The sequence below is a fragment of the Eriocheir sinensis genome, chromosome 51 (genome assembly GCF_024679095.1).
Source record: "Eriocheir sinensis breed Jianghai 21 chromosome 51, ASM2467909v1, whole genome shotgun sequence".
In the NCBI taxonomy this organism is placed as follows: domain Eukaryota; kingdom Metazoa; phylum Arthropoda; class Malacostraca; order Decapoda; family Varunidae; genus Eriocheir; species Eriocheir sinensis.
This window is the reverse complement of record NC_066559.1, coordinates 11,260,270-11,280,185: the sequence shown is the minus strand read 5'-3', so window position 1 is coordinate 11,280,185 and position 19,916 is coordinate 11,260,270. Positions and strand designations below refer to the sequence as shown.

The 19,916-nt window shown below is 42.4% G+C and overlaps 1 protein-coding gene across 2 annotated transcripts in view; it reads left to right on the top strand.

Moving 5' to 3' along the window:
* Positions 1-19,916, top strand: part of LOC126982736 (transcriptional activator cubitus interruptus-like) — a 226,680-nt gene that overhangs the window by 28,656 nt on the left and 178,108 nt on the right. The gene's annotated exons all lie outside the window — the stretch shown is intronic.

Here is a 19,916-nt window from a genome sequence, read left to right as displayed (position 1 = left end):
TCCTGAAGGGAAGTCAAAATTGTACTTAACTGCAACATGTCTGCCCGCCGCCACCACACAGAACACGACACTGCAGCTTGCTCGGAAAATTAGACATCAAATTCATATAGTGTGACACCGCTCTGGGCCCACGACTAAGAAAAAGAAAAAGAAAAGAAGGAAAGTCGATTCTATACTGAACTACATCTCAGCCGCCGCTCGTTTTGAAAATACACCAAATCCACAATGATATATTAGGAACCGTTAATTCTTGACCCATTACAAAGAAAAGTCGTCGGTTTGCCATGAAAAAAAAGTCAGTTCAATGCTGCTCCTTCGGTTGGGGGATGGTGTGGGCGCGCGCAGGCAGCAGGGACACGAACACACACTCCGAGGCTGATCCCTGAAGAAGGCGCAGAAGAAGGGAAAGAAAGGTTGAGTTATTTAGGGTTTGGTGATGGTGACGGTGGTGGTAACAGGAGTCATGTGTTTTTATCTCCTTCCGCCGCTACAACTCGGTCTGAATAAAAACACACACCAAATTCACAGTATAACGCCGCTCTGACCCCATGACAACAACAACAACAAAAAATCGTAGCTGTACCGTGAAAGGAACTCTAATTATATACTAAACTACAACAGCAATGGCCGCCCTACAACACGGTCTGAATAAAAAAACACCAAATTCACAGTATAACGCCGCTCTGACCCCACAACAACAACAACAACAACAAAAAAGAAAATCGTAGTGGTACCGTGAAAGGAACTCAGATTATATACTAAACTACAACAGCAATGGCCGCCCTACAACACGGTCTGAATAAAAACACACACCAAATTCACAGTATAACGCCGCTCTGACCCCATGACAACAACAACAAAAAAGAAAATCGTAGTTGTACCGTGAAAGGAAGTCAGATTATATACTAAACTACAACAGCAATGGCCGTCCTACAACACGGTCTGAATAAAAAAAAACACCAAATTCACAGTATAACGCCGCTCTGACCCCATGACAACAACAACAAAAAAGAAAATCGTAGCTGTACCGTGAAAGGAACTCAGATTATATACTAAACTACAACAGCAATGGCCGGCCTACAACTCGGTCTGAATAAAAAAACACCAAATTCACAGTATAACGCCGCTCTGACCCCATGACAACAACAACAACAAAAAATCGTAGTTGTACCGTGAAAGGAACTCAGATTATATACTAAACTACAACAGCAATGGCCGGCGCTACAGCTCGGTCTGAATATAAAAAAACCCACCAAATTCACAGTATAACGCCGCTCTGACCCCATGACAACAACAACAACAACAACAACAAAAAATCGTAGCTGTACCGTGAAAGGAACTCAGATTATATACTAAACTACAACAGCAATGGCCGCCCTACAACTCGGTCTGAATATAAAAAAAACCACCAAATTCACAGTATAACGCCGCTCTCACCCCATGTCAAAAAAAAAATCATAGTTCTAGCGTGAAAGGAAGTCGGAATATACTAAATTACAACAGCTCGGCCGCCGCTTCAACGCAAACACAACGCCGCGCACTCTGAAAAAAACATCATCAAATTCACAGCATCTCACCGCACTGGGCATATTGCAAGGAAAAGGTATCAGGTTTGCCGTGAAGGGAAGTTAATACATTAAACTACATCAGCTCTGTCCGCCGCTACAACGCAAACACAACGCCGCGCACTCTGAAAAAAACATCATCAAATCCACAGCATCTCACCGCACTGGGCATATTGCAAGGAAAAGTATTAGGTTTGCCGTGAAGGGAAATCGATTCACTAAACTACGCGTACAGCAGCTCTGCCTCTCGCTTGAACTTAAACAACGCCGCTCGCTCTGAAAACAAACAAACAAACAAACATCTGATTAACAGCCTATCACCGCTCTGGAACTATTACAAAAAGAAGTCGATGTTCTTCTGTACCGTGAACCTAAAGAAACACATATTTGACAAGTCTTTCGTATATAGGAGTTATATGCATTTCCAGGGGTAGTTTTAAGACCCTGGTGGTAGCTTGACCTTCCTCTGTACCGTGAACCTAAAGTAACACAAATTTGACAAGTCTTTCGTAGGAGTTATTGGCATTTCCAGGGGTAGTTTTAAGACCCTGGTGGTAGCTTGACCCTTCTTCTGTACCGTGAACCTAAAGTAACACATATTTGACAAGTCTTTCGTATATAGGAGTTATGGGCATTTCCAGGGGTAGTTTTAAGACCCTGGTGGTAGCTTGACCCTTCTTCTGTACCGTGAACCTAAAGTAACACATATTTGACAAGTCTTTCGTATATAGGAGTTATGGGCATTTCCAGGGGTAGTTTTAAGACCCTGGTGGTAGCTTGACCCTTCCTCTGTACCGTGAACCTAAAGTACACATATTTGACAAGTCTTTCATATATAGGAATTATGGGCATTTCCAGGGGTAGTTTTAAGACCCTGGTGGTAGCTTGACCCTTCCTCTGTACCGTGAACCTAAAGTACACATATTTGACAAGTCTTTCGTAGGAGTTATAGGGATTTCCAGGGGTAGTTTTAAGACCCTGGTGGTAGCTTGACCCTTCTTCTGTGCCGTGAACCTAAAGTAACACTCATTAGAACCCGACTGATCTCCTTTTTGGCCTTTGAAAATAGTTGATGTGAAAACCAAAAGCGTCTAACAGTTCCGATCTCGGTCCGATGTCGATGGTGTGCCGCGCAGAAGACTCGTGGTTCGGCATCTCCGCCCGCTCACCGCCATCGCGCAGCACTGATTTGTGTTGTGTTTACATGCCTTTTTTTTTTAATTGGTAATACTTATTTTGTATTTATTTATTTTCTATGTGTTTTAGTATATTGTATTTTATTTTATTTGTTTACTTTTCGTGTGCGTAGAGAAAACTTAAAAATATATGAGAATTACAAAAAAAAGAAAAAAAGGAAAGGAATAAGAAATAAGAATAAACCAGCCACTCAGTCAGTTCGTGAATCACTCTACGCTTTTAATAAGAACAAATATATAGATTAGTCAAAGGTGTATTGCAAAGAGAGTTACTCGCTGTAGGCTCCTCGTAACAGTCTTGGCCGCTGTCTGGCAACGAAAGGCCGATCTCAAGTCCCTCCTCCCGCACCTTATCCAGAAGAGCCTGTGGATGAAAGCACTGCTGGGGGCTGACTCTCTATCCTTAAAAAGAAAAAGGGAAGTCAAAGGTTTGCCGTTAATGATACATATAGAAAGGTTCGTTGTAGAGTTTTGCGCGCTACTAACAATGAAACGCCGCTCCTCTTCTCTGCCGTTAATGAAGGAAAGTTCGTTGTAGAGTTTTGCGCGCTACTAACAATGAAACGCCGCTCTCAACTCTCTTCCTATCTTGTAAAGTCTGAATGAAAGCACTGCTGGGGGCTGACTCTCTACCCTTAAGAAGATAAAGGGAAGTCAAAGGTTTGCCGTTAATGAAGGAAAGTTCGTTGTAGAGTTTTGCGCGCTACTAACAACGAAACGCCGCTCTCAACTCTCGCTTCCTATCTTGTAAAGTCTGTGGGTGAAAGTATTGCATGGAACTTAAACTCTCTACCCTTAAAAAGAAAAAGGGAAGTCAAAGGTTTGCCGTTAATGAAAGAAAGTTCGTTGTAAAGTTTTGCGCGCTATCTAATTATAACAACGAAACGCCGCTCTCAACTCCCTATTCCTATCTTGTAAAGTCTGTGGGTGAAAGTGTTGCATGCATGGAACTTAATATCTCTGCCCGTAAGAAGAAACAAAGTCGAGGATTTGCCATTTAGGAAAGAAAGGTTCGCTGTAAAAGCTTTGCCCGTTAACTAATAATGAAACTCCGCTCAGGCTTCCTCATCTCGACCCCTCTCCAGTAAAGTCCGTGGAGGAAAGTATTACGTGAAACTGACACTCTCTACCCTTAAAAAGAAAGAGGAAAGTCAAAGGTTTGCCACTAAGGAAAGAAAGACTCATATAAGCTTCCCCGCTATTTTAACAGCGAATGGCCGCTCTGAAATCCATCCTCTCGCGCCCTGTCCAATAAAGTCTGTGGATGAAAGTATAACGTGAAACAAGAACTCTCTGCCCTTAAAACGAAAAAGGAAAGCCGAATAATTGCTATGGAGAGAAAGACTTGTAGACGTTTCGCGCACCGCCGTTCCACACCATGCATAACGCCGCGCCGGGCCACTCCTCTCGCGGTGTGGTTCTCGTCCGCCGGGAGATAAGACTGTCGGGTCGGGGCGGACGCGTCAGGAATGTTTTGGTTCGGTATGCTCAGACGCTTCCACCTCCCTCATCAACTACTTCCAAATGCCGAAAAAGAGATGAATCGGGTTCGCATGAGTTTTTATTGGCGTTCATGGTACAGATGCTTCGTCACACTACCGCAAAAGTTAACCCCTTGACTACGGATTTCCTACAGTCAGACCTCACCAAGCTACAGAAATGGAACAAAAAGTGGCTGCTACAATTCAATGAAGAGAAATGTAAAATCCTGCACCTTGAGAGAGGATATCCAGCACACCAATATCACATGGGAAACATACCACTATCCACCACAGAGGCAGAGAAAGACATGGAGTAGAGTTACCAGGCTACCAGTGAAAGCCAAATCCGTGCCAATCGCAGCGGACGGGTTAAAACACTACCCTTCTCTCCCCCGTGGAAATGCCCCCGCAACTGACTACGAAAGCCTTGGCAAATGTATATGTATATGTATGCTTAGGCGTTGAAATGTTTGAAATGAGCCACTTGTACGAGATAATGACTACACCAGACATATAATCTTTCTCTGTTGGTAATTGTATGGCGTCAGTCGGCCAGGAAAAATGTAATTGGCGGTGAAGTATGTTGAATTTAGTGAAGGTGGAAAGCATTTTAGAAGTTGCCGTTGGTTTTTGAGTTGGTAACGCGTGACATGGATTAGTAAAGGAAAGCTGTATAATTTCCCCTTGTTGAAAATTCCATGGAGCAAATTAGACCACGAAAAAAAAAGGACATGTTGAATTTAGTGAAGGTGGAAAGCATTTTAGAAGTTGCCGTTGGTTTTTGAGTTGGTAACATGTGACATGGATTAGTAAAGGAAAACTGTATAATTTCCCTTTGTTTAAAATTCCATGGCGCAAATTAGACCACGAAAAAAAAAGGGACTTGTTGAATTTAGTGAAGGTGGAAAGCATCTTAGAAGTTGCCGTTGTTTTTTGAGTTGGTAACATGTGACATGGATTAGTAAAGGAAAGCTGTATAATTTCCCTTTGTTGAAAATTCCATGGCGCAAATTAGACCACGAAAAAAAAAGGGACATGTTGAAATTAATAAAGGCGAAAAGCGGATTAGAATTTGCCGTTGAGTTTTTAGCTAAGTTACCGCTAGTGTTTGAGTTGGTAACGAGTGACATCGCTTAGTAAATGAGAACCATATAATTTCCCTTTGTTGAAAATTCCGTGGCGCAAATTAGACCACGAAAAAAAGGTGACATGTTGAAATTAATAAAGGCGAAAAGCGGATTAGAAGTTGCCGTTGAGTTTTTAGCTAAGTTACCGCTAGTGTTTGAGTTGGTAACGAGTGACATCGCTTAGTAAATGAGAACCATATAATTTCCCTTTGTTGAAAATTCCGTGGCGCAAATTAGACCACGAAAAAAAGGTGACATGTTGAAATTTATAAAGGCGAAATGGTTTAGAAGCCGCCGTTGTTTTTTGAGCTGGCAACGGGTGACAGATCTTTAAATTAACTGAGAGCTATATATCTTCCCTCTGTTAGTAATAATTGTATGCCGGAAATATGAAAAGAAAAAAAAGGAGTTGGAAGTGAAGTATGAGGAAGTGGAAAGCGGTTTAGAAGTTGCATTTGGTATCTGTGTTGGTAAGGAGGGACATATCTTTGAGGAGTTATATAATTCTTGTAGTAATTGTATAGAACGCGAGAAAAAAAGTAATTGAAAGTAAAGTATGTGGGACTTAGCGAAGATGGAAAAAGGTTCAGAAGCTGCTGTTAGTATCTGTGTTGGTAAGGAAGGACATATCTTTAAGGAGAGTTATATAATTCTTGTAGTAATTGTATAGAAGGCGAGGAAAAAAAGTAATTGGAAGTAAAGTATGTGGGACTTAGTGAAGATGGGAAAAGGTTCAGAAGCTGCTGTTAGTATCTGTGTTGGTAAGGAAGGACATATCTTTAAGGAGAGTTATATAATTCTTGTAGTAATTGTATAGAGGGCGAGAAAAAAAGTAATTGAAAGTAAAGTATGTGGGATTTTCTGAAGATGGAAAACGGTTCACAAGCTGCTGTTGCTATCTGTGTTGGTAAAGAGAGACATATCTTTAAGGAGAGTTATATAATTCTTGTAGTAATTGTATAGAGGGCGAGAAAAAAAGTAATTGGAAGTAAGGTATGTGGGATTTAGTGAAGATGGAAAACGGTTCACAAGCTGCTGTTGCTATCTGTTGGTAAGGAGGGACATATCTTTGAGGAGAGTTATATAATTCTCTTAGTAATTATATATGAGCCAAGAAAAAAAAGTAATTGAAAGTAAAGTATGTGGGATTTAGTGAAGATGGAAAACGGTTCACAAGCTGCTGTTGGCATCTGTGTTGGTAAGGAGGGACATATCTTTGAGGAGAGTTATATAATTCTCTTAGTAATTCTATATGAGAGGCTGCAGGTGAAGACTTATTTAATATACAGTGAGGCAGCTGCAGGGAAGGACTTAATATTTACGTTCGCCGCTGCAAGTCTTCCGGCCCCCAGCGTGACAAGAGCCAGGCGATGTAGATTGAACCGAAGATAAGGAGAAAAAGTTATATATGTGCATTGCTATGGCTGAGTGGAATCGTAAACAATATTATTAGTTTCCTGGTTGCTTTTATTATTTTTTTATATCAGATGAGAGGTAAACAGCCAGGCGGTACAAAATTAATTAAATGTAAGGACGAGAATTCATATATTTGCTTTTCTGTTGCCAAATATAATCGTAAACAGTATCATTGAATTCCTTTGTTTTTTCTTTCTTTTTTTATATATCGGAGGAGAGATGAACAGACAGGCGGTACAAATTAAGTATCAAATATGTATAAAAGAAATTATATACATACACACTTTGCTATGGCCAAATATATCGTAAACAGTCCTATCATTGAATTCCTTTGTTTTTTTCTTTCTTTTTTATATATATCGGAGGAGAGATGATAAGCCACGCGGTACAAATTAAGTATAAAATATGTATAAAAGAAATTATATACATACACACTTTGCTATGGCCAAATATAATCGTAAACAGTATCATTGAATTCCTTTTTTTTCTCTTTCTTTTTTTTATATATATCGGAGGAGAGATGATAAGCCACGCGGTGCAAATTAAGTATCAAATATGTATAAAAGAAATTACATACACTTCTATGGCCAAATATAATTATCGTAAACATCACTCGTTTCCGTTCGTTATTTTTTCTTTTAATATTGAAAGCATTAATATTTTTTTTTTTCGTATTTTTCTTTCGTTTTCCTGTGCTAAAAACGTGAGGTTGTAGCCATCAGTAAGAAATGGATAAGAAGTACACACACACACACACACACACACACACACACACACACACACACACACGATTGGTGACATACATATTTTTTTTATCATGGCTTATAAATATCTAACCTCCTCCTCACTCTTCAGGTATTAGGAGGCAGGTGTTTACGCGACTCTCCTCCTTGCTCTCCTCATTAAAAATTAAGAGATAATGTTTTAGTTTTATCACATGAGCAGCAGAAGTAGTAGGAGCAGTACCATTATCAGCAGGTGGCAGGTGGCAGATTATCGCATACATACATCTCCGAATCACAGAAAAAAGCGATGATACATAAATTTTATCACAGAGGCAGCAGAGTTAGTAGTACCAGTAGCAGCAGTAACATTAGTAGTAGTAGTAGTAGTAGTAGTAGTAGTCGTAATAGTAGATGGTAGATTATCGCATACATACATCTCCGAATCACAGAAAAAAGCGATGATACATAAATTTTATCACAGAGGCAGCAGAGTTAGTAGTACCAGTAGCAGTAGTAGTAGTAGTAGTAGTAGTAGTAGTAGTAATAGTAGTAGTAGTAGGTGGTAGATTATCGCATACATACATCTCCGAATCACAGAAAAAAGCGATGATACATAAATTTTATCACAGAGGCAGCAGAGTTAGTAGTACCAGTAGCAGCAGTAACAGTAGTAGTAGTAGTAGTAGTAGTAGTAGTGGTAGTAGGTGGTAGTTTATCGCATACATACATCTCCGAATCACAGAAAAAAATAGCGATGATACATTATTTTTATCACAAGAGGCAGCAGAGTTAGTAGTACCAGTAGCAGCAGTAACAGCAGTAGTAGCAGCAGTAGTAGTAGTAGTAGTGGTAGTAGCAGGTGGTAATTTATCGTGCATATATTTCCGCGAGGTTGACATATTTGCAAACACCAGGGCGGCGCCGCAACGCACACTTCCCGCCTTCCCGCCGCTCAACCTCCCTCCCTGTTCCCCCGCCATTCCTCTACCTTGCCTTAACTTCCCTCTGTCTCCCTCTACCCTTCTCCCTCTTTCCTTCCATCCTACGCTTCCCCATAACGTCTATACTCCACTGTCCTAACTCCACCTTGCATTATAAACCTTCCCGCCGCTCTACCTCCCTTCCTATAGCTACCTCCGCCATTCCTCTACCTTGCCTTAACTTCCCTCTGTCTCCCTCTACCCTTCTCCCTCTTTCCTTTCATCCCCCTCCACATTTGAGCACTTTCCACTTTTCCACCTCTCCACTTTTCCTTTTCTTTTTTCTGCCATCCCCCTCCACACGAGCGCTTCCATATAAATCCCGAGTCTCTCCACCTATCCACACTACACTGTCTACCATCCACCCATCCATACTGCCCTGTCTACCATCCACCCATCCATACTGCACTGTCTACCATCCACCCATCCATACTGCCCTGTCTACCATCCACCCATCCATACTACACTACCACCCGCCGACGCCCTACCCTCCGTCCGTCCGTGTGTGTGTGTGTGTGTGTGTGTGTGTGTGTGTGTGTGTGTGTGTGTGTGTGTGTGTGTGTGTGTGTGTGTGTGTGTGTGTGTGTGTGTGTGTGTGTGTGTGTGTGTGTGTGTGTGTGTGTGTGTGCATTTATTATTGGCAGAGAAGGCACGTCCATACATATAGTCGTTTTAACACACTTGTTCGTTCGTTCGTTCGTTCGTCGCTTCTTGTCAAAACACCACAAATCAGGGAGTTTTTTTGTGTCAGCTCTTTTTTTTTCTTTCTTCCTTTCTCTCTCTCTTCCTCCCTTCTTTCTCCATTTCCTACATTCTCCTCCCCTTCTCCAGCTCTGTTCTTCTCTTCTCCTTCGTTTCCTTCCTTTCCTTGCATTCCCTTCTTCGTTTCCTTCCCGTCTCTCTTCCTTCCCTTCACTTCCTTCTCCTCCTTCATTTCCTTACTTATTCTTCTTTCCCTCTCTGTCTCCTTCCTTTTCCTTCCTTTCCTTGCATTTCTTTCTCCTTCCCTTCTTCGCTTCCTTCCCCTCCCCCTTCCTTCCCTTCACTTCCTTATCCTCTTTCATTTCTCTACTTATCCTTCTTTCCCTCTCTGTCTCCTTCCTTTTCCTTCCTTTCCTTCTCGTTCTCTAACTCTTTATACTCCTTCTCTTCTTTCCTTCCTTCCTCTCCCTCTTCCTTCCCTTCACTTCCTTATCCTCTTTCATTTCTCTACTTATCCTTCTTTCCCTCTCTGTCTCCTTCCTTTTCCTTCCTTTCCTTCTCGTTCTCTAACTCTTTATACTCCTCTTCTTTCCTTCCTTCCTCTCCCTCTTCCTTCCCTTCACTTCCTTCTCCTCCTTCATTTCTCTACTTATCCTTCTTTCCCTCTCTGTCTTCCTTCCTTCTTCGTCTCTTCCTCATTTTCCCTCTTATCTCTTCCTCCTCTTCTGCTCATCCTCCACCTCTCCTCTTCCTCCTATCTCCCCCTGTCCCTCCCTCCCTTCCCTCCGTTCCAAGCGTCAACAGACAGATTGTGTCAGACGATTAAATTATCAGCAAATATACATGCAACGGAACTGCTGGACGGATTCAGAACACCGCTGTAAAAAGGGTGACGAAGGAGGGAAGGGAGGGAGAGAGACGGGAGGGAGGGAAGATAAGAAGGGTGCGAGGGAGGTTGGTAGGGAAGAAGGGTATGAAGGAAGGAAGGGAGGGAGAGAAGAGAGAGAGAGAGAGAGAGAGAGAGAGAGAGAGAGAGAGAGAGAGAGAGAGAGAGAGAGAGAGAGAGAGAAGAGAAGGAGAGAAGAGAAGAGAGAAAAAGGGAAGGAAGGAAGAGAAGGGAGAGAAAGAAGGGAAGAAGGAAGGAAGAAGGAAGAGAGAGAGAGAGAGAGAGAGAGAGAGAGAGAGAGAGAGAGAGAGAGAGAGAGAAGGCAAGGTATAGGGGAGGAAAGTTGGGAGAAGGGAAGGAAGAGAAGGGAGGAAGGGAGGGATTGGATTTATGAGGGCGTGTGCGTGTGTGTGAAGGGTACTCGACCTGCCACCTACACACACACACACACACACACACACACACACACACACACACACACACACACACACACACCTTCCTTTCTCTTCACACCTTTCTAATATTTTTTTCATCACTCATTTTTTTTGCTTTTTTTTTCCTTTCCTTTCCCTTTCTTTTGATCCTTTCCTTCCTTCCTTCCTTCCTTTCCTGTTTTTTTCCTTCTGTCTTTCGTTATTCCTTCCTTCTCTTCTGTATTTTCACCTTAACTCCTCTTTTCTTCCTCCTCTTCTCCTCTCCTTCCCTCTTCTCCATTTCCTGTCCTTTTCTTCCTTATTCTTTTCCTTACCTCTCCTTCTTTCCCTTGCCTTTCCTTTCCTTCCTTTCCTTCCTTCCTTCCTCTCCTTTCCTCTCCTTGCCTTTCTTTCCTTCTTTCCTTCCTTCTCTTCCTTCCTTTCCTTTCCTTTCCTTTCCATGCCTTTCCTTTCCTTCCTCTTCCTTCCTTCCTTCCTTTCCTTCCTTTGCTTTCCTTCTCTTGCCTTTCCTTTCCTTCCTCCTTTCCTTCCTTCCTTTCCTCTCCTTTCCTTTCCTTTCCTTTCCTTTCCTTTCCTTCCTCCCTTCCTTCCTTCCTTCCTTCCTTTCCTTTCCTTCTCTTCCTGTCATTTCTCCTCCTCCCTCGCTCTCTTCTCAACATCCTTCCTTTCTTGCACACACACACACACACACACACACACACATACACACACACACGCGCCGTGACGCTGACTACACCTCCGCTATTTTCTCTGTTTACAAATATCAACACCACTCGGACGCTTTGATCCAACACCGCCACCACCACCACCACCACCACCACCACCACTACTACTACTACTACTACTACTACTACATCTACTACCACCACCACATACCACCACCACCACCCTTGCCGTAACATCTGCATTATACCACCATCATCACCACCACCATTACCAGAGGAGTTCATCACCACCACCATCATCATCACCATTACCAACACACACACACACACACACACTTTCTGAACTTTCCTTAATATCTCTTTTTCTCTCCTCTCTTCTTTCCATTCCTTCCTTCGCTTCATTTCCTCTCCTTTCCTTTCCTTTCCTTCTTTCCTTCCTTCCTTTCTTTTCCCTCTTTCTCTTTCCTTCCTTCCTTCCTTTTTTCTCTTCCTTTAATTTCCTTTCTTTCCTTCCTTTCCTCTCCTTCCATTCCTCTTCTTCACCATTGTCTTTCTTCCCTTCCTTCCTTCTTTCCTTCCTTCTCTTCCTTTCCCTTCCTTTCCTTTTTTCTTCCCTTCCATTTCTCTTCTAAACCACGCCCTTCCCTTCCCTTCCTATACAAAAAAAAAAAAAAAACAAGACCAACTTCCACGAACCAAAAACTCAATCAACCAAAACTCACTCAACCAAACGAACCACCAACCGAAGCCCTGAAGCCTCACCCCGCTCGCCCCGCCCCGCCCCGCTGCTGCCATTCGTCACGCGCTAACGCCCCAGGATTAAGGGGTAATGTTGGGCCCCAAGCGCTCCTCGTCTCTCGATACATACTTGATAGAAACTCGACACCCGGCGCCTCGTACTGATAATTAGAGGAGAGGAGCAGCTACTGATTAGGAGGAGGAGGAGGAGGAGGAGGAGGAGGATGTTGATTATGAGAAGAGGGGAGAGGAAGAGGGGTAAGGAGTGGGGAAGAGAGATGGAAGGAAGGAAGGAAAGGAGAGAGAGAGAGAGAGAGAGAGAGAGAGAGAGAGAGAGAGAGAGAGAAGAGGAAGGAAGATGAGAAAGGAAAGGAATTGAGAAGGAGAGGGAGAGAAGGAAGGAAGGGAGAGAGGGAGGGAATAAGAGTGGAAATAAAGTGAGGATGAAGAGGGAGGGGAAGAAGAAGGAGGAAGAAGAGAGAGAGAGAGAGAGAGAGAGAGAGAGAGAGAGAGAGAGAGAGAGAGAGAGAGAGAGAGATTCGCCTTAGTTTAGCGGGTCTTCGTGTTAAATTGAGCGACTAATTCTGGGAACAAACATAGTACTTTATTTTATCGCCCGTGAGCTGTGAATAATATGTACTACCCCCCTCTTTCTCTCTCTCTCTCTCTCTCTCTCTCTCTCTAACATTTATTTGATTTGTTTCTCTTGAGCTGTGAAGTTGTGAATATTTAGACCGCATTCTCTCTCTCTCTCTCTCTCTCTCTCTCTCTCTCTCTCTCTCTCTCTCTCCAGTCTACTTTGCTCTTTCCCTTCCCTTCCCTTCCCTTCCCTTCCCTCCCTTCCCTTCCCTTCCCATCCCTTCCCTCCCCTTCCCTTTCCTCCCATTCTCAGCTCTGTCCTAGCTATCCCATCCTTCCCTTCCCCCTTCCTTCCTCTTCCCCTCCCTCCTCTTCTCTTCCCCTCCCTCCCCTTCCCTCCTCCCCTTCCTCCCCTTCCCCGGATCTGTCCAAACCTCCCCCACAATCTCTCATTCCCAGACAGCTCCCGTCACAACACAGTCTCCCCTCCCCCCCTTTTCCTCCCCTCTCTTCTCCCCCTCTCTCCACCCTTCTCTCTCCCCTCCATCCCTTCCTCTCCCCTCTCCTTCTACACCTGTTCCATCTCTCTCCTCCACTCTCCCCCTCTCCTCCTCCTCTTCTTCTCGTATATCTTCAAGTTGATCTGTGTTGACAACGGTGGATTGGAGGCTAGTCCACAAAGGAGGAAGAGGAGGAGGAGGTGGAGGAAGGGAGAAAGAGGAGAGAAGGAGGAAAAGGGAGAATGAAGGAACTAAGAGAAGGAGGGAGAAAAGAGGATGGGAAGGTAGGGAGAAGAAGGACGGAAGGAAGAAAAGAAGGAAGGACGGAAGGAAGGAAGGAAGGAAGGAGAGAATGGATTTAAATTTTTGACTTGTCTTCAGTATATTAACCTCAAAATATGTACTTATCACGATGACTGAAGAAAAATTTAGGGCTGGATTAGAGAAAGAGTAAAGAAGGGAGGGAAGACAAGGGAAGGAGGGAGGGACAGAGGAAGTAAGAGTTGACTGAAGAAAGAAAAAGATGATAGATTGTACAATGAAAAAAAGTGGATAGTAATTCATAAAAAAAAAATAAAGTGATTGAAATAAATAACAGGGACTTGATTATAGTAGGAGTAAAGAAGGGAGGGAAAGAGGAAGTAAGAATTGATTAAAGAAAGAAAAAAGATGATAGATTGTGAAATGAAAAAAAAAGATTGGTTGTGATTGTAATAAAAATCTAAAACAATCGAATAAAAGTAATAGGGAGTGGATTGGAATTGTTCACCTCCTCGAGTATTGTTACGTGAACTTATGATATCCACAATGATTCGAGGAAGCAGACAATGAAATAATATATTGTAATTTTCATCTTTTCCTCAAGTGTTGTAACCCCCAATTTATGAGGCGAAGGGAAGAAAGAGAGACGAGGAACGAAGATGGAACATTAATATCGTCCCCTAGATCTTCAGCGGAAAGTACAGAATGAAGATGATAATGGTGATGAGGATGGTGATATATTTCCCTGGATATGAATAGCAATGGTGAGGGGTATGCTTCTCCAGTGATTGCGCGTGAAGGAGTTTCGGGTATCACCGCCAGATGGCCCCCTTGCATCCTCTGTGTGTGTGTGTTGCTGTGGTGCGTGGCATAACACATCCTACAACACCATAAGACAGCATAACACATCAGAACAACATTAACAAGCCCAACACAGCATACCACAGACGCTATATATATGCAATAGGATGAAGAGAGAAGCAAAAAGGAGGAGAGTGGGGAAGGAATGAGCAGATAAGAATATAAAAGGGGAAGGGAAAAGGGATTGAAGAGGGAGGAATGAGACAGAGGAGAAAAGAAGATTGAAGAAGAGGAAGGAGAAGAAAGTAATGAAAGGAATAACTGGAAAAGGAGACGGAGAGGGAAAGAGAAGAATAAAAGAACCAAAGAAGGAGAAGGGAATGAAGGAAATGAGAGAGGCGGGGAGGACGTGCAGGCGAGCGGGCGGGTTGGAGCGGGATCGAATTTTTACCCAAATCTCCGAAGTCAGGAACCGTGAACCTCCGGAGCGCGGGTGCCCCCCTTAAGAGGAAGAGTGGAGCGTTGAGAGTATGGTAATTTTATGGAGGAAACCCAGGGAGTGGAAGCAAAATGGCGGGCCTTCTCTCTCTCTCTCCTCTTTTTTCTTCCTTTCTTTCTTTCTTTTGTTATCTACTTTAGTGTGTGTATGTTGGAAGGAAAGAAAGAAAGAAGGAAAGGAAGGAAGGAAGGAAGAGAAGAAGAAGAGATAAAAGGTGGAAAAAGAGAAAAAAATGAAGATATAGACGCAGAGGAAACAGAGGAAGAAGAAAAGGAAGAAAGAAAGGAAATATGAAGGAATAGAAAAGTGTGTGTGTGTGTGTGTGTGTGTGGAGAAAGGGAAAGAAGGAAGGAAGAAAAAAAGAAAGGAAGACAGAAAGAAGAGGAGAAATAGAAAGGAAAGAGAAAAAGCAGAGAAAGAGAAAGAAAAATGATAATAAAGAGGAGAAATGTGTGTTTGTGTGTGTGTGTGTGTGTGTGTGTGTGTGTGTGATGACGGCGGCGTATAAGACCCGTCATAATCATGTCACCAAGAGAGCAACGAAGGACCATTGAACGCTAAAAGACGAGTGTGTGTGTGTGTGTGTGTGTGTGTGTGTGTGTGTGTGTGTGTGTTTCTTTCGTTAAATAAGAAGATCACGTAAATAAAGATGATTTGTTTGGAGTTGTTTCTGAGCATTTCGCATAACTGTTTAGCTTTTCTTTTTTTCTATTGTAATTTGGTTTTCGTACAAGTCTCGCGTTCTTCATTCTATACCTCAGTGATTATAGACTGAATCAATAACTAGGGAATACTATTTTAACATGAATCAATAACGAGGGAATACTATTTTAACATGAATCAATAACGAGGGAATACTATTTTAACCTGAATCAATAACTAGGGAATACCATTTTAACATGAATCAATAACTAGGGAATACTATTTTAACCTGAATCAATAACTAGGGAATACTATTTTAACATGAATCAATAACTAGGGAATACTATTTTAACATGAATCAATAACTAGGGAATACTATTTTAACCTGAATCAATAACTAGGGAATACTATTTTAACCTGAATCAATAACTAGGGAATACTATTTTAACATGAATCAATAACTAGGGAATACTATTTTAACATGAATCAATAACTAGGGAATACTATTTTAATATGAATCACTAACTAGGGAATACTATTTTAACATGAATCAATAACTAGGGAATACTATTTTAACATGAATCAATAACTAGGGAATACTATTTTAACACGAATCAATAACTAGGGAATACTGTTTTAACATGAATCAATAACTAGGGAATACTATTTTAACCTGAATCAATAACTAGGGAATACTATTTTAACATGAATCAATAACTAGGGAATACTATTTTAACCTGAATCAATAACTAGGGAATACTATTTTAACCTGAATCAATAACTAGGGAATACTATTTTAACCTGAATCAATAACTAGGGAATACTATTTTAACCTGAATCAATAACTAGGGAATACTATTTTAACATGAATCAATAACTAGGGAATACTATTTTAACATGAATCAATAACTAGGGAATACTATTTTAACATGAATCAATAACTAGGGAATACTATTTTAACATGAAACAATAACTTGGGAATACTATTTTAACCTGAATCAATAACTAGGGAATACCATTTTAACATGAATCAATAACTAGGGAATACTATTTTAACATGAATCAATAACTAGGGAATACTATTTTAACATGAATCAATAACTAGGGAATACTATTTTAACATGAATCAATAACTAGGGAATACTATTTTAACATGAATCAATAACTAGGGAATACTATTTTAACATGAATCAATAACTAGGGAATACTATTTTAACATGCATCAATAACTAGGGAATACAATTTTAACATGCATCAATAACTAGGGAATACTATTTTAACCTGAATCAATAACTAGGGAATACTATTTTAACATGCATCAATAACTAGGGAATACAATTTTAACATGAATCAATAACCAGGGAATACTATTTTAATATGAATCAATAACTGCGGAATACTATTTTAACATGTTTATTTGCGTCTTATGTCACTGTTTCTTGGTGTCCTTCGATAATTCAGGCGTTCGCTACAGCTTACGTTCCCATCACTTTCTTGGTCTCCTTCGATAATTCAGGCGTTCGCTATAGCTTATGTTCCCATCACTGTTTCTTGGTGTCCTTCGATAATTCAGGCGTTCGCTATAGCTTATGTTCCCATCACTGTTTCTTGGTGTCCTTCGATAATTCAGGCGTTCGCTATAGCTTACGTTCCCATCACTGTTTCTTGGTCTCCTTCGATAATTCAGGCGTTCGCTATAGCTTACGTTCTCATCACTGTTTCTTGGTCTCCTTCGATAATTCAGGCGTTCGCTATAGCTTACGTTCCCATCACTTTCTTGGTGTCCTTCGATAATTCAGGCGTTCGCTACAGCTTACGTTCTCATCACTGTTTCTTGGTCTCCTTCGATAATTCAGGTGTCCGCTATAGCTCGCTCGCTCCCTCGTGCCGTTCAGCTCACCGACACTGCAGCAAGGTGAGGTCAGGTCAGGTCAGGGGCGAGGAACAGGAGGAGGCACGGTGTTGGTTTAGTGACTCAGGGATAGCAAAGATATTACTATAGTAATTTGCACGACCTTTCTTTGTCTGTCTGTCTGTCGGTCTCTGCCTCATTTTTATCCAGTCATTCCATACCGATCTGTAAGAGAAAGCAAGAAAATCAGTCTTATGGAAAAAAGTAATCTATTAAACTTATCATTATTATTACGATTGGAAATTATTGAAAACTCATCCTTCTGGGTAGTAACCAATTTCTTTTCGCTTCGCTTTGTTTTTTTGTTTGTTTTTTGCTTTCGTTTACTGCAGGAGATGAAACCATGTCACACACACGCACACGCACACACACACACACACGCACACAGACACACACGCACACACACCTTAATTTCTTCTTCTTTTCCTCATTTTCTTTTCTTTTTTCATTTCTTCTTTACTTCCTCCCTTCTCTACCTCTCTCCCTCCCTTTCATTCCCTCTCCCTTCCTTCTCCCTTACTTCCCTTCCCTTTTCCTTTCCTCCCTTCCCTCCATTCTCCCTTCTTTCTTCTTTCTCCCTTCTCTACCTCTCTCCCTCCCTTCCATTCCCTCTCCCTTCCTTCCCTTCCCTTTTCCTTTCCTCCCTTCCCTGCATTCTCCCTTCTTTCTTCTTTCTCCCTTCTCTACCCCTCTCCCTCCCTTCCATTCCCTCTCCCTTCCTTCCCTTCCCTTTTCCTTTCCTCCCTTCCTTCCATTCTCCCTTCTTCTTTCTTTCTCCCTTCTCTACCTCTCTCCCTCCCTTCCATTCCCTCTCCCTTCCTTCCCTTCCCTTTTCCTTTCCTCCCTTCCCTCCATTCTCCCTTCTTTCTTCTTTCTCCCTTCTCTACCTTTTCCCTCCCTTCCATTCCCTCTCCCTTCCTTCCCTTTTCATTTCCTCCCTTCCCTCCATTCTCCCTTCTTTCTCCCTTCTCTACCTCTCTCCCTCCCTTCCACTCCCTCTCCCTTCCTTCTCTTCCCTTTTCCTTTCCTCCCTTCCCTCCATTCTCCCTTCTTCTTTACTTCCTCCCTTCTCTACCTCTCTCCCTCCCTTCCATTCCCTCTCCCTTCCTTCCCTTTTCCTTTCCTCCCTTCCCTGCATTCTCCCTTCTTTCTTTCTCCCTTCTCTACCTCTCTCCCTCCCTTCCATTCCCTCTCCCTTCCTTCCCTTCCCTTTTCATTTCCTCCCTTCCCTCCATTCTCCCTTCTTTCTTCTTTCTCCCTTCTCTACCTCTCTCCCTCCCTTCCACTCCCTCTCCCTTCCTTCTCTTCCCTTTTCCTTTCCTCCCTTCCCTGCAATATCCCTTCTTTCTTTCCCCCCCTCTCCTTCCTTTCCCTACACACACACACACACACACACACACACACACACACACACACACACTCTCGCCGACACACTGTGATGACATTTCAAATTCGCGCCATGCCATCTGATAACTTACACCGTCTCCGCCCATTACACTCACGGCTTGACAGACAGACGGACGGACAGACAGACAGAGACAAACAGACGTGGAGGGAAAGAAGAAAGCAGGCAGAAAGACAGACATATATAGAGAAAGGCATCAGGCATAAACAGAAATGATGGGAAGGTAGACAGAGACAGACAGACAGACAGGCACAGCCACAAACAGATGCATAAACAGACAGACAGATAGACAGTTAGCTACATAAGCAGACAGACAGAAAGGCAGACAGAGACACAAACAGATGGAGACAGAAAGACATACAGAGATAGAAACACACACACACACACACACACACACACACACACACACACACACACACACACACACACTATCAATCCCCCGTTTTTCCGCCCTACAAGGTGACTGCTTCGCCGACTATGTAAGGCAACGTGTGAAATGCGCGCTTCTCTTTAGTTCTTTCGCTTCGGCCCGACACTTGAGGCTCCGCGGAGTGACTGGCTGGCTGCCGTGTGTGTGTGTGCGTGGGGGGGGGGGGGGTATGTGGTGGGGGAGGAGTAAGGGAGTAAAGAAAAGAGGAGAGGGAGAGAGATGAAGAAGGAAAGGAAAGCAAGAAGGAAGGAAGAAAGAAATGTGTGTGTGGAAGTGAAGGAAGAGAGAGAGAGAGAGAGAGAGAGAGAGAGAGAGAAGGAAAGCAGGGAGAAAAGAAAGCAAGAAGAGTGTGTGTGGCGTCACCTGGTAGTCATGGGTATCTGACGGCGAGAGAGAGAGAGAGAGAGAGAGAGAGAGAGAGAGAGAGAGAGAGAGAGAGAGAGAGAGAGAGAGATGCAAGTCAGGGTTAAGTTGTACACGGGAATAAGTTCAGGAGCAAGAAGTGATGATCAAAATTCTTCCTCCGCGTTCAATTAATCTGTTTCGATACGCCGCTGACCCGGGCTGGAGAAAGTGTGTGTGTGCGTGCGTGCGTGTGTGTGTGTGTGTGTGTGTGTGTGTGTGTGTGTGTTATCAGCGCCACACAATATTCCTAAGTTTGGCCCAATACATAACTGATATTTCTACCCTCAAATCCTTATCGTAAATATTATGTCTGTATGTAATGTGTGAATTTTTGAGAGCTTCCTTGCCTTCACTCCTGCATCTTGAGGGAGGGCAAAGGAACGAAGGGAAGGGAATGAGGTAGGAGAAGGTAGACGTAGAGAGGGAGGGAAAGGCAGATGAAGAGACAAGCAATTTAACATTCAAATATCTGCGTGTGTTTATTATTATTATTATTATTATTATTATTATTATTATTATTATTATTATTATTATTATTATTATTACCGTTATTACTCTTAATATACC